Below are 12,569 nucleotides of genomic sequence, written 5' to 3'. Positions count from 1 at the left end.
CCTAAGTTAGGGCTAAATTAGAAAAACCAGTGTTAGAAGGTACCCTTGAGAAGTTAATCTGTTGGCTTATATTAAGATGGATCTTGGTGTTTTCCTAAACACTTGTTACCTAGGAAAATGTTACTTAGACAAATTGTGCAGTTCTAGAAACCTACTTTTTAAAACACATATTTCATTAAATATATGCAACATTAAAATGTTTAAATAAATAGAAAATCTCTACTCTGAAAAAAATAAAGGTTCAATGGGTCAGACAATTTTCCTGCAACTGACACCTATTAATGCTGTTCTGGGTATTCCCCTGGCATGAGGAAGTAACTGTCATCTTGCCACTAAGGATGTACCCATCATACTCACTGACCACAAGGAATGCGTGCAAGATACTGCTTGGGTGCCCACATGAGGAATCTTTATCTGGAACTTCAGCTCGAGATAGATATATGCATCTATATAGATATATACATCCACTAAGAATTAGCAACTCACTGAAGTACTTCCATAACATCATACTTAGCATATGCAGTAGGTGTAGATATTAATTCATGCAAATTTGAAGCTGTGAATATTTATCAGGAAGGTCTGCTCGCTGGTTAATTGTGTCCTGCCAAATGCTGTTAAAACATTTTCTATAATGTATGTAAAGCACAAAAGTGGGGGATGTAATGAAGTTATGTTTAGATCCCAATACTGAAACAAATGACAAGTACAGAAACCTCCTACCTTTCTCCTCAATGTGTTTGAAATTTAAGGTAAATGTAAAGAATCAAATTGCTATTGGAAGGAGACAAGAAATATACATGTTTCAGCTGATCTACGCTTCCACATAAGAAGAAAGATGAGCCAATGATAGGGAAGGGAATGAAGCTGTTAGTGGATTGTCAAAGAAAAGGAAGTGCTGGAGAAGAGGTTTTGGAATTAGGAGACTGATAAACATAAGTTCTGGTCAGAAAATCTGGAGGATAGATTTCGCGCTGGAAAACTGACATCTTTCAACAGAGGAGCAATAGCTTCAAAACTGTGATCTATAAATGTGATTGCAGTATTTCATTTTGGGCCAAAAGTCCCATCTGCCTGAGGAAGTCTCCACATCAGTCCCCACCTCCTATGGCACAGTACAGCTGTGCCCAGCATGAACATGGCTCCCCCAGCACTGTAGGAGCTGAAGCCAGGATGAGAAACTTACTCTTAGAACAGGGAAATGAAGTCACTGCATTACAATTTCTATGAGGTACCACTGTGCCACTTTCAAATGATTTTGTCTGGAATATACAGGCTGAAATATTGCATTCCCTTTGTTTTCAGGTATATTTCCTTATTTTTTCCAGAATTCATTGCAATCAGCATTTCCATAGTAATAAACAGATATTCTTCTCAGGTCTACACTGCACATGCACAAAGCAAAAAAAAAAAAAACCAAAAAAAACCAAAAAAAACCCAAACCTCTGTCTTCCACTGCAAACAGATTTTTTTAAAAAATCAAGCAACAACCATATTTAAAAACTATACTCAATAGTAAATAATTAAGGGTTTCAATCTTTGAAATAATTTCTAAAGTTTTGTTTAAGGAGGTAGTAGGCTTCCTGGGCAGTTGAATCAATAACATTTCTTGACTTTGTAAAAAGCTGCAATCTCCACGACAGATCCTTAAGGTTAATCAGTGAAACCAACTTGCTCCTTGATTATCTATCTACCTGCCTGGCACTGACAGAGGGAAGACAAGCCAGAATGTGGCCTCTGAATGTCTTCAGTAAATCATGTGCTTAACCCTTAGGCATCACTCCAGCCACTTTGGAACAATCTTGAAAAAACAGTACAGAAAAGGCAAGCCTACTTGTTCCATCGACTCAAGCATTTGCACATATGCTTCCTCAGCACTGAATATTGTGAATTTGTCATTAGATCCCTTCATCTGATACTTGTTTTTCATTGGTTGGAGCTGAAAGTCTCAGTTAGAACAAGCTTTCTTGCAGAAGTGAGCCTTGCCATTGGATCAGCACATGCAGCATGATATGTTTTGCAAACGTGTGGCTAATGTGCAGGCGACAGGAAGGGCAAGCAAAGCTGATATTTGTTTCTGCCATTTCTTACCCAGTTCCATCAGAGAAGCCATCTTGCTCAAAGGTTTCCCCTGATGTTAATCTCCTAATAGCTTGGTTTTCCTCCACCCCATTGATTCATTGGTCCAATCTTCTTCAAATTTCAACAAAGAGAAAAAAAGAAAAAAAAAGTGTTTTCCCATTTCCAATAGAAATCCCTGTGCTAGTTCTCTGCCTTTTCCTGTCAGGGGCCTACGGGTTAATACTTGATAAAAGGAAAGAGGTAGGTATTTGTCTCCTGCCTGGAAAGAAATTCTTTGCCTCTTTGCCAGGGAAAACATCTGATCCTGTTGCAATGATTTTTCTTTTAATTGGAATGCAAAGATCTTATCTTTTTATTACTCTTTTATTGTTGATAACCACTCCACTCGCTCACTCCCCACAAATGTCCAGCTTATACATACAACCAGGGAAGCAGTTAATTTTTCCTCCATTTTAGCTTTAATGATTTGCCTAACAACTGAATTGTGCTAGAGTGGTTCATACATCCCTTCCCACACCAGCATCTCTTTCTCAGATGCCTGGTCTGTGTCCATGTCTCTCTAATTTTCAGGCACAGATTGGCCCAGTGACTGCCTCCTGCTCTACCAACTGCCTGAGGTGTGGGAGACTACTTTATGGGAATTCAGTCACACGGGCTGATGCAAAAATAACAGTAAACGAGAAATTTGGAGTGAAAGGGAAACACTGCATGCAAGTCATACGCCTACTGCTCTCCTAATTTAGTTTCTTTGTGGCTTTGCATCGCCATACGTTCTGTAATGTCAGATTAGTGCGTGGGGAAGCGGCGGCCGCATGGATGGAGCCGAGGCGCAGGAAATCTGCGGTTTATTCTCAGCTCTGCCTGGCTCCCGCAGAAGCACGGCTTGACCCGTCTGCTTGCCAGCACACAGGGAGAGCCCTGCTGCCAGCTGCATGCCTGCCCTGCTGCTGGGCTGAAGGCTGCCCTCAGAGACATAGCCTGGGAGAGCAGCTGTGGGCAGCTCCACAGCCTCAGGGTTTCCACAGCAGGTCCACTGCATGCAGAGCAGCAGGTGTTTGGGGACTTCTTGTAACCAGGACAGCCACAGATGTCTAAACCCTGCCTTTTTCTGTGTGAGATAGTCCTCCTCCTCCTAATACCAATTTTCTGTCAATTCTGACATATGTGTGAGCATGTGTTTGTGTACAAACAGTACCACTTCATCTGTTGCTCTCTTATTACTGTTGTTCTTAAGAACCTCTCCCACCATTGTAGGTTCTCAGCTGCTCCCTTAAGTCTCTTAATGCCCTCTGTGTTTCTTGCCCTCCTCCCTTTTTCTTCCTCCTTCCCATACCCCCTTTAGCACACTTTCAGTTCTGGTTTTGCCTGTCTCTTCCCCCCCCCTCCCCAGCCCCAAAAATGCCCCTGCCACAGGAATGTGTTCAGAGTGTGGCACTGTGAAGTGCCTGCATATGGATGAACACACCAGTACAGGATCTGTGCTCCTGATGACTGTGCTGCAGCTGTGCTACTGGTCAGATCTCATCATATTGCAAACCCTCCTGAAGAAAAAATGACTGCTCTTACATGTTCTTGTAGGACAACAAGCCTACTGGGACTCCATCCTAGCAGCAATTACAGGGATGCTGTCTCCTTCCCCTTCTGCCCCTAATTCCCCAGCCACAGAGCACGTCATACCAGCCGACAGCTCATACCAAGACTGCAGGTGTGCCAACCACTGCCTGCAGTGGAAATAGACATCATCACCATCCCTGTGCCACAGGGGTGTGGTAAAGTTTCATTCCTTAACTAAGGAATGTGTGTGTACGACAGGCTCAGGGTCTGTGCAGTTGTGAACTTGCGGTATCTCTGGTTTGGGATACTACATCTGGAAACATATGAGAATATTAACTGAATATTAGCTGCAAGGTTTATTCTTGAAGGTGTTTGTTTTTGTTCTGCAGTTTGTTGCTGCAGTTGGAAAGACACAATATGTATTATTGTTTCTATCTGTGCAAGAAGAAAACCCAGATTATATGCCTGGAAAAGATGAAAGAACTTTTGTATAGTTCTGAGTGAAGAGGTAGATGTTTTTTCTCAGTTCAATTTAGACAATGTAGCTACATCTCATACTAAATAGGTATTTCTGTCCACTTTTCATTTATCACTATATCACTAGAACTGACAGAGAGATATGTTCTAAGAACTAAAAAAGAAAAATAATCTTCTCTTCAGATCAAATGGTATTTTCCTGAAGTTACACTGCAAAGAAAAGCACAGGTTTTAGAAATGTTACAGATATAGGCTGAAGTCTAACACTCAGTGTAAGAGTAGCACTTCTCTCAGATATGGTTAAAAGTGCTGGGTGCTAAATATAGAAAATGCATTTTTCCTCCATTTAGTCTTCCAGTGCAGGCTGGTTCTGTATCAGATCATATTAGTCATCCCAGAAACCTTCTGAAACATAAAACTGCCCTTTATTGGGAAGGGGAGAAAACAGAACTGCAGCTCTGGAACCTTTATCACACCTCCAGCAGCACTGCTGAACTCTACTCTTTATCTGTCAGTGGACTACTGGGACTACTAAACACATGTACATAAGCTTTAAAAAAGTGGCATCACTAACTGATGGATACTACTTGAAGAACCCTTTAGCTTTTGTTTATCAAACTGTCTCCAGCAAGAGCTACACTCTTTGTACAGATTTAGCCATGCAGTCAGTGAAATGCTCTTGCTTGGAAATTATAAGTATCAGTGAGATGTTGAGTGTGTGAGAGTGTGTGTGTATATGTGTGTGTGTCAGCAGCAGTTCAAAGCAGGATGTGGTGTTGAAAACTTGAATTGCATGCAGCAATGATATAAACTTGATAAGACTTTACTGTATTGCATCCTGATAAATGTCATGGATCAAGAAACACCATCAGCATCTCACTGGGAAGACCAAACCAGGAAATAGCACCAGTGGTGGCAAGCCAGTTGAATCAACAACCAGCAGAGGCCAGGCCTGAGAGCTTTCTTCAACTCTGCCATCACCTAAAACATCTTGGGCATGAGGTGCAGCCAGAATGATGATCCCAGGCTCCCTGTTGTCTCCTCTTGCCCGTGCTGGCACCAAAGCTGCAAGCCAGATAGGGGACCTAATTAACAACTGTTTGGTTTTGTCGAGTACATTTTCAGATGAAACTAGTTTCTTGATTCGACATGCAAAAAGAAAATGGGAAGGTGAAACTGGAGAGAGAGAAGGAAGGTTGAACTGACCTTCTGAACATCATTTGCAGCTCTATTGGCAGGACGTGCTCTGGGACCACACCGGCAGGGAGTGTGCCTTAGCACACAGGCCAAAGATGCAATGTCAGGACAAAAGTTCTGTAAATTCAAAAGCCACTTAGAGTACATCATGTAAACAACCTTTGCAATACAGGTTTTGCACTGCGGGAGGAGGTGTGAATTAATTAAATGCAGAATCAGCATACAAAGAAAGCTGAAGTACATTTCTGAAATATGGCAGCACCTCACGTGCAGCAGCAGCATTGTTTCCTTATTGGTTCTGTGTTTTCACAATCCACTCTATTTCAAAGGAAACCAGTATATCTTTGTTTTCAAAATGGAAAAAAGCAGTACTGGTTTTAATTTTCTGTCTAACTATGCCGTCACACGCACAAGGCACATACATAGACAATTGAAACAGACTGACAATTAAAATCTTGCACTGCCATCCTGTGGTGAATGCCAGTAAAACAGGAGGTCGTTCTGCTCATAATAGACACGCGGGCGATCCTCTCGGAAACTCGGAGGCTACACAGCAGAGCCAGCAACAGCTCAAGCACCAAGAGCTAGCTCCGTGTTACCCCGGAGAGCAGAGTAGAATCTCCAATGACATTATTTCTCATTATTCCTCCAGGTCTTCTAGAGACCTTTTGGAAGACACACAGCCCATCCCCAAGAATACAGATTCTTTTATGGGAAAGTATTCTGGATTAGCAGTGAATAGCACCTAAGACACAGCAGGCCGGGTAAGGTAAGGAGATGGGCTGGAGGGGAAACATCAGAAGTCACTGAGAACTTGACAGGGCTTTAACTGGCAGTCTGGGGAGTACTTTGGGCTTGACTTTGGCCTATGAAAAGTATAGCGAAGTTCACTTGTAAATAGGAAAGAGAGAAAAGGAGATGTCATACAAATAGCGTGCAAAGTATGCAGTTGAAAAGTAAAATGTTTACCAGATCTTGACCACAATTGAATTCTGTGTGAGGATAGTTCTGACTTGTGCTATCACACCTGATGCTAGTTTTTCTACTAGACTATGATTTTGCTCCTATAAAAATGTGCATTTAGTATACTGAATGTTGCCCCAGATGCATACACTGTTCACTTACTTTTCTAAGACAGCAGCATTTTTGTCAAACTGAGAAGAATAGAACAAATAAATTTCTCCAAGAACCAAGAACCAGTGATGGATAATTCATCAGTACAGTGTAGCTTCATAGCTTACTATATCTCCATCAGGGGACTAACCTCATAAACATTTTCATAGTCTAGGACTGCACAACAAGAGCTGACCTCTCCACCTGTGTGATGCATCAAAAGCTATAAAAAGCTGGCACCTGGAGCAGAGAAGATCCTGACTGAGGATCTTTGCTAAAGGTTTCTCTCCTCTGTTTTAAAAGTGCCCATCAGAAAGATCAGGAGGAGTCCAAACTTTGCCATCCTGGGAACAGATTATAAAAATGTCTCCTGCAAAATATCCCTGAATGAGAAAAAAAAAACCTCAGAACCATCCATAAAGCAATTTTTCAGATGAAGTAAAAGGAGGAAGAAGATTTACCTCTCAGCTTGTGCAGACACCCACATGGCTTCTACATGTTTCAATATATGATTATAGGTTTATTAGTAATGTGAATGGAACCCCACTTTCCCCAGTTCAGAGGCTCACAACTGGTGCTACTGCCACAACTTATGGTTTTTTAAGATCAGCTTATGAAGATTCCATGCTTGTCTCCTACATAGTATATGCTACGTCTTCTTTGATCATTTATTGTCCTGTCTTCCCCCTTCTTCTTCAGATGTTCTTCTTTTCATCCCTGCTTTGAATAAAATAAAATGGTTCTTACCTCACTCTCCTCACTTGGTAATGACTTCTGTCTCCAACATGTCCTTCCTCAGCAAGACACTAGACCAAATGATATTTTTGTTGTCCCTTCAATCATCAGCTCCCTGATTGATCACTTTTGATTCTGTTTATCTTCTTTGCAGTGCTATGACTTTTTTCTTTGCTTAAAAATCACAATTGACAGCTTCTTTCTTCCCCCCCCCCACCCCCGCTCCATCACTGCTTGGTTTTCTGAAATTTTCCTGATACACAATAAGCGGGGAAGTATTACCTTCAATGGTGTTCTGAACTTTGAATTTATCTGTACCATTTTGCCTGTGTAGAAGAAACAATATTATTTTTTCCCCAGTTTAGTAGATCTTTTTTCTCCATTGCTCTAAATAAACATTTTTTCATGTTTAAGTAAGAGTTATCTTACTCAGTATTTTCAATATTTGTTTTTTCTTAAGAACCACCCTATGGCACTCTGCTAGAAAACAACAGCGGAGAAAGGCAAGTCCTTCTACATGGGGGGAGCACTTCAGCCCCACCACCTGCCAGGGACAGTGCAAAAATTAAGATCTGATAAAAACTTAACTCCTTTTTTTTTCCTCTTTTTTCTTTTTCTTTACTTTTTTTTCCCTTTTTTCTTTTTTCTTTTTTTCTTTTTCTTTTTCCTTCTCTTTTTTCTTCCCCTTCCTCTTCCCCTTTCCCTTCCCCCCCACTTTTCTTTCTCTTTTTCTTTCCCTTTTTTTTCTTTCTCTTTTTTTTTGCCTGCCATAAAGAGAGGGGCAGGGTGAAAGTTGAAAAATTTGGACTCAATAAACCTTTCACACAAGTCTGATAAGAAGAGCAGATGTTTCATTATGGCAGGGCTTTTTGGCTGATTTTCATCTCTATGCATCTTCCAGTGGACGTGAGGGGAAAAGAAATTTTCCCAGCTGTAGACTACTAGACAGCAAAGTGTCTTTCTTAATCACCATCCATGGACTCAGCAGTCCCAAAAGCCTGCACAGCACAGGCTGGAAATCACTGCCCTAACATTTTGCAGTCACAAACAGCCTAGGTTATAAAAATTCCCCATCCTGTCTGGTCGATGGCCCAGTCTAGCACTTGAATGAACTTCTGTTGTGATGGCACAGGAAACTCTGTCATCAGCTTCTCTTCTGAAATGAAAATGTTTAGACATGTCTCACTTCTGCAGAGGAGGAAGGGATTTAAGTTGTATGCATCCCTGCTAAGGAAAGGCAGAAGTGTTCATTCACACTTCCAAGTCATGCCCTTCAAAATTATGTGGGCTTCAAGATGTGAAGCGTGACTGTGAAGGCATCGTGGGAGTAGCCCTAACCTAAGTAAATAATGGTTTACTTTATGACTAAAGACAGCAACCTGTAGGGTTTTCAAGGGCAGGACCAAAAGGATGTGTCTGTGCTGGTGCGTGTACGGTTAGACAGCCACATACCTGGCGACGTGCATGCAGTAATCTCCTGTGCAGATGATCTGGCATGAGTCAGTCTTGATGCTGCTATACAGAAAAACCTCCATGCACAGGTATTTGCACTGCTGAACATACACCTGTGCAATACTAACTCCACTCACAGAAAAGGAACTGTGGGGAAAATGTAACACTAACATTCACAAATGGTTCATTTTTTATATCTTTTTCTTTCAGGTTGCCCAAGAAAAACAAAAATTGAAAAGCTAAATTAGTCTCTGCTATATTTCCACTGAGGAGCACAGAGGTTTGTCAAAGATATTTTCTGAAAAAAAAAAAAAAATATCCTCAGTTAACACAGTATGAAGATCACATTTTCAGACACTAAGAGACAGCCGATGGAAAAGCTGCTGACAGTGCAATTTAAACTGCCTGCTAATTGATTATTGCAATGCTAAGAATTTGCATTATCTCCTTTTGAAGGCAATCGACAATATTTCTGATAGTTCAGTGGGAGTGGGATCAAGCTGCAGATATGCATTTTATTGTATTCTGTGTGTTAAAGTCATTCCCTGGATTGCTTCTGTAAAAGCCAGGAGAAACACTGGCAGAAGGTCCTTGGCTAAGAATTCAAGAATCTAGAGTCAGGAAAGGATTGCCACAATGGAAACTACCCAAACCTCCAACACAAGCTGCCTTAGTTTCTGATAGTAAGCCCTGTCAGCTTTTGAGGAGGGTAAAGCTTCCCTTTCTACTGGAATTGCTCAAAATACAGGATGAGGTTATTTAGCTTCCCAACTGGAATCTGTCACTGGTTATCACAGTTGATACAATAAGGTGTCAAGGAACAGAAGAGCTGTGAGACCTTTTAATGCCTTCATATTTTTTCATACTATTTAAAAGTGAGGTATCACTTTGCAGACTTCTTGTACTGAGGAATTATATATATATTCCTATAGCTACAAACTCCCTGCTATAGGGAATGGCCAATCTGTGACTCCTGAAGAACTTCTGCATCATTTCTGAGTAGTTCAGCAACAGCTCCCATAATAACATTACATCATGCAATTGGCAATGGCGCTGTCTAGCACCAGGGCAGCTGGTCCATTCAAATCCCCAGCCACAGGGGAAGCTGAAAGTGACTTTGCCCAGACACCCTGTGCCCCAGCTGCATGCCTGGGCTCCAGGCTGGAGCAGGGTCCCTGGGCTGCTGGTGAGCTGCTGTCATGACCTGTCTGCAAACCACCCCACAGCTCTCCCGGGAACACTGAGAGATGGAGCAAGAGCCTGTGGCTCTCCCCCATTTGCAGATCTCTCTAAGCCACTTGGAGATTTTGGGAGGTTGACCACCTTGTACTCTACACACTCCCAAGAATTACTATGGAACAGGTATTAGTGAGGATTAAGTATGCTGTGACAGGCTTACAGCATCAGTCATCAGTCTGAATATGAAAACACTCAGCCAAGTCATCTTTAAAGAGGCATTATACAATAAATTTTGAATTTGCATTAAAGCTATAACACATAAAGCAGGGTAACGAGTCTTTTATTTTAAAAGAAGTCTTAGCTAAGCATGTTTCAACCTTAAGTAACTACACTGCAGATTATCTTGTTTATCTTCTTAGAAGTCAGCTGTATTTTTACAATGTATGTATTTTTAAAAATCGATCATTTTCAAGAAGTGCTTTGCCACAGGGCTGTATCTACCACCGCAGTGCTTTCACCCAACAGTTCTGTGAATCTGATATCTATACCATATGCTTTTGTTCATGCTAGGTATTCAAATACAAAGGTGTGGTTAAATTCTGATGTCTTTTTTGAGGGTAAGACTGGGAAAAACATCTGCCTCTTGATGGAAGCCATCTGGTATAACCAGACATGAAGTCAAGCATCCTAACACGATGTGCTCCTTCTACTAGCTTCATAGAATTACAGATTCTTCCCCTAATGCTCTCATCACACACCTTCTCAGGGATTTTCCCTTGCACCTACCTAGGATTGATTGGTGCAAATATTTTGTAAACTTTTGTCTCAGGGCAATCAATATAACAAAAAACAATAATAATTATTACATAGATTTCTGTTGTTATTCTCCCATCTGAGTTGTTCATCTGCATAATTACATGTGCAGAGAAAATCACAAAATAGTTACTATGGAAGGAGGGGCTGCAGAGACTTCTTGAGGTCAGCAGTACTGCAGAAGCTGCAGCACACCTTTAATTTGTTCCAGAGATAAGAGTTAACGTATCAGAATTGCTAAGGGGAGGTGAGCTCTTCTCACTTCATCCCTGACTTGAAGTGTCAGAATTCAGTCACTCCATCAAACCTACCAGTGAGGGATCAAATATTGTGTATCCTTACCCCTCCAAGGAGGCCTGGTAAGATAGATATGACATTGGAACATATAAAAGCTGTGTGGTAGGCCAGCTTTCAAGAAAACGACAGGTGTTAGAGCTGCATGACCTTAAATGTGTGTCTTTGAGTGAGGGGGATTAGCAGGCAAAAGGAAAACAGCAACCATCAGTTTGAGATATCTGCAGGGCAAACTATGCCAGACCATTTTTGTGCCATGGTTCTGCTCTACTGCCAAGACTATCTTCTCCACATACAATAATGCGAGTAATAATTCAGTACCAACAAAGTTTGTTTACCTGAGCTAACCTTCAAACGCAAGGCTCTGGACAAAATTGACAGTCTTTCCTGGTTTTCTTTAAGAGATTATTCTCTAGGGCAGAAATGGAAAAAAAACCCAAACAAAAAAAACCCAAACTAACAAAAAAACCAAACTAACAAAAAAACCAACCAAGCAAACAAAAAAAAAAAAAAAACCACAAAAAAACCCCAAAGATGCCTATGAATATGAATATGAATATGAAGTTTGTCCTTGGTGCTTCATGCTGTGCTAGGAGTGTCCTGCCACTAGTTTCCCACTCACTGAGGCTTTGCCCAGGGGACAATACCGGGAACAATACTGTTGAACATGATCATTAATGACCTTTACCATTGGTGCAGAGTGCACATTCAGCAAGTCTGCAGGTCATACCAAGCTGGCAGGAGTGGGTGACAGGCTAAATTGCTGTGCTGCCATCCACAGGGACTTTGACACCATGGAGAAATGGGCAGAGAGGAACCTCATGAAATTCAAGAAAAGGAAATCCCATGTCCTGTCGGTGGGGAAGAACAACTCCAGGCACCTGGACAGGCTGGAGGCCAAGTGTCTGGGAAGCAGCTCTGCAGTGAAGGCCCTGAGGACCCTGATGGGCACCAAGCTCCCCTTGAACCAGCGAAGGTAAACTTTGCAGTAAAGAAGACAACAGCATTCCACACTGCACTAGGAAGAGCACTGCCAATAGGTTTAAGGGAGGTGGTCCTTCCCCTACACTCAGCACTGGTGACCCCACACTGGGTGTGCTGGGCCCAGCGCAAGAGACATACTGGAATAACAGGAGCAAAAGGGCACAATGCTATTAAAATACTTGGAGCATCTGTCACTTGAGAAGAGGCTGAGAGAGCTGGGATGGTTCAGCCTGGAGAACAGAAGGCTCCAGAGGGATCTTACCAATGTGTATAAACATTTGATGGAGATGGGGAAGGGTTGATAAAGAAGACAAAGACAGACTTTTGTCAGTGGTGCCCTGTAAAAGGACAAGAGGCAACTGGCATGAACTGAAGCATACAAAATTCCACTTAAACACAAGAAAAAGCTTTTTTCCACTGTAAGGTTGGTTGTACACTGGAACAGGTTGCTCAGAGAGGCTCTAGAGTCTCCATCTTTGGAGACAGTCAAAACCCAATTGGACCCTGAGAAGCCTGCTAGTTGCTCCTGCTTTGAGATGGGGAGCTAGGAGTAGATGACTGCCAAAGGTCCCTTCCCACCGCAGCTATTATTTCATCCTTTCCTTGACTATTATGACAACCAGTCTTGATGGAACCGGATGTTGCTAGATTTGGAAGTCTAAAAAGTCTTAATAGTGGAATTCCTGGTGAAT

Source organism: Geospiza fortis, unplaced genomic scaffold (genome assembly GCF_000277835.1).
Source record: "Geospiza fortis unplaced genomic scaffold, GeoFor_1.0 scaffold104, whole genome shotgun sequence".
Lineage (NCBI taxonomy): Eukaryota > Metazoa > Chordata > Aves > Passeriformes > Thraupidae > Geospiza > Geospiza fortis.
Note: the sequence above shows the minus strand (reverse complement) of the source record.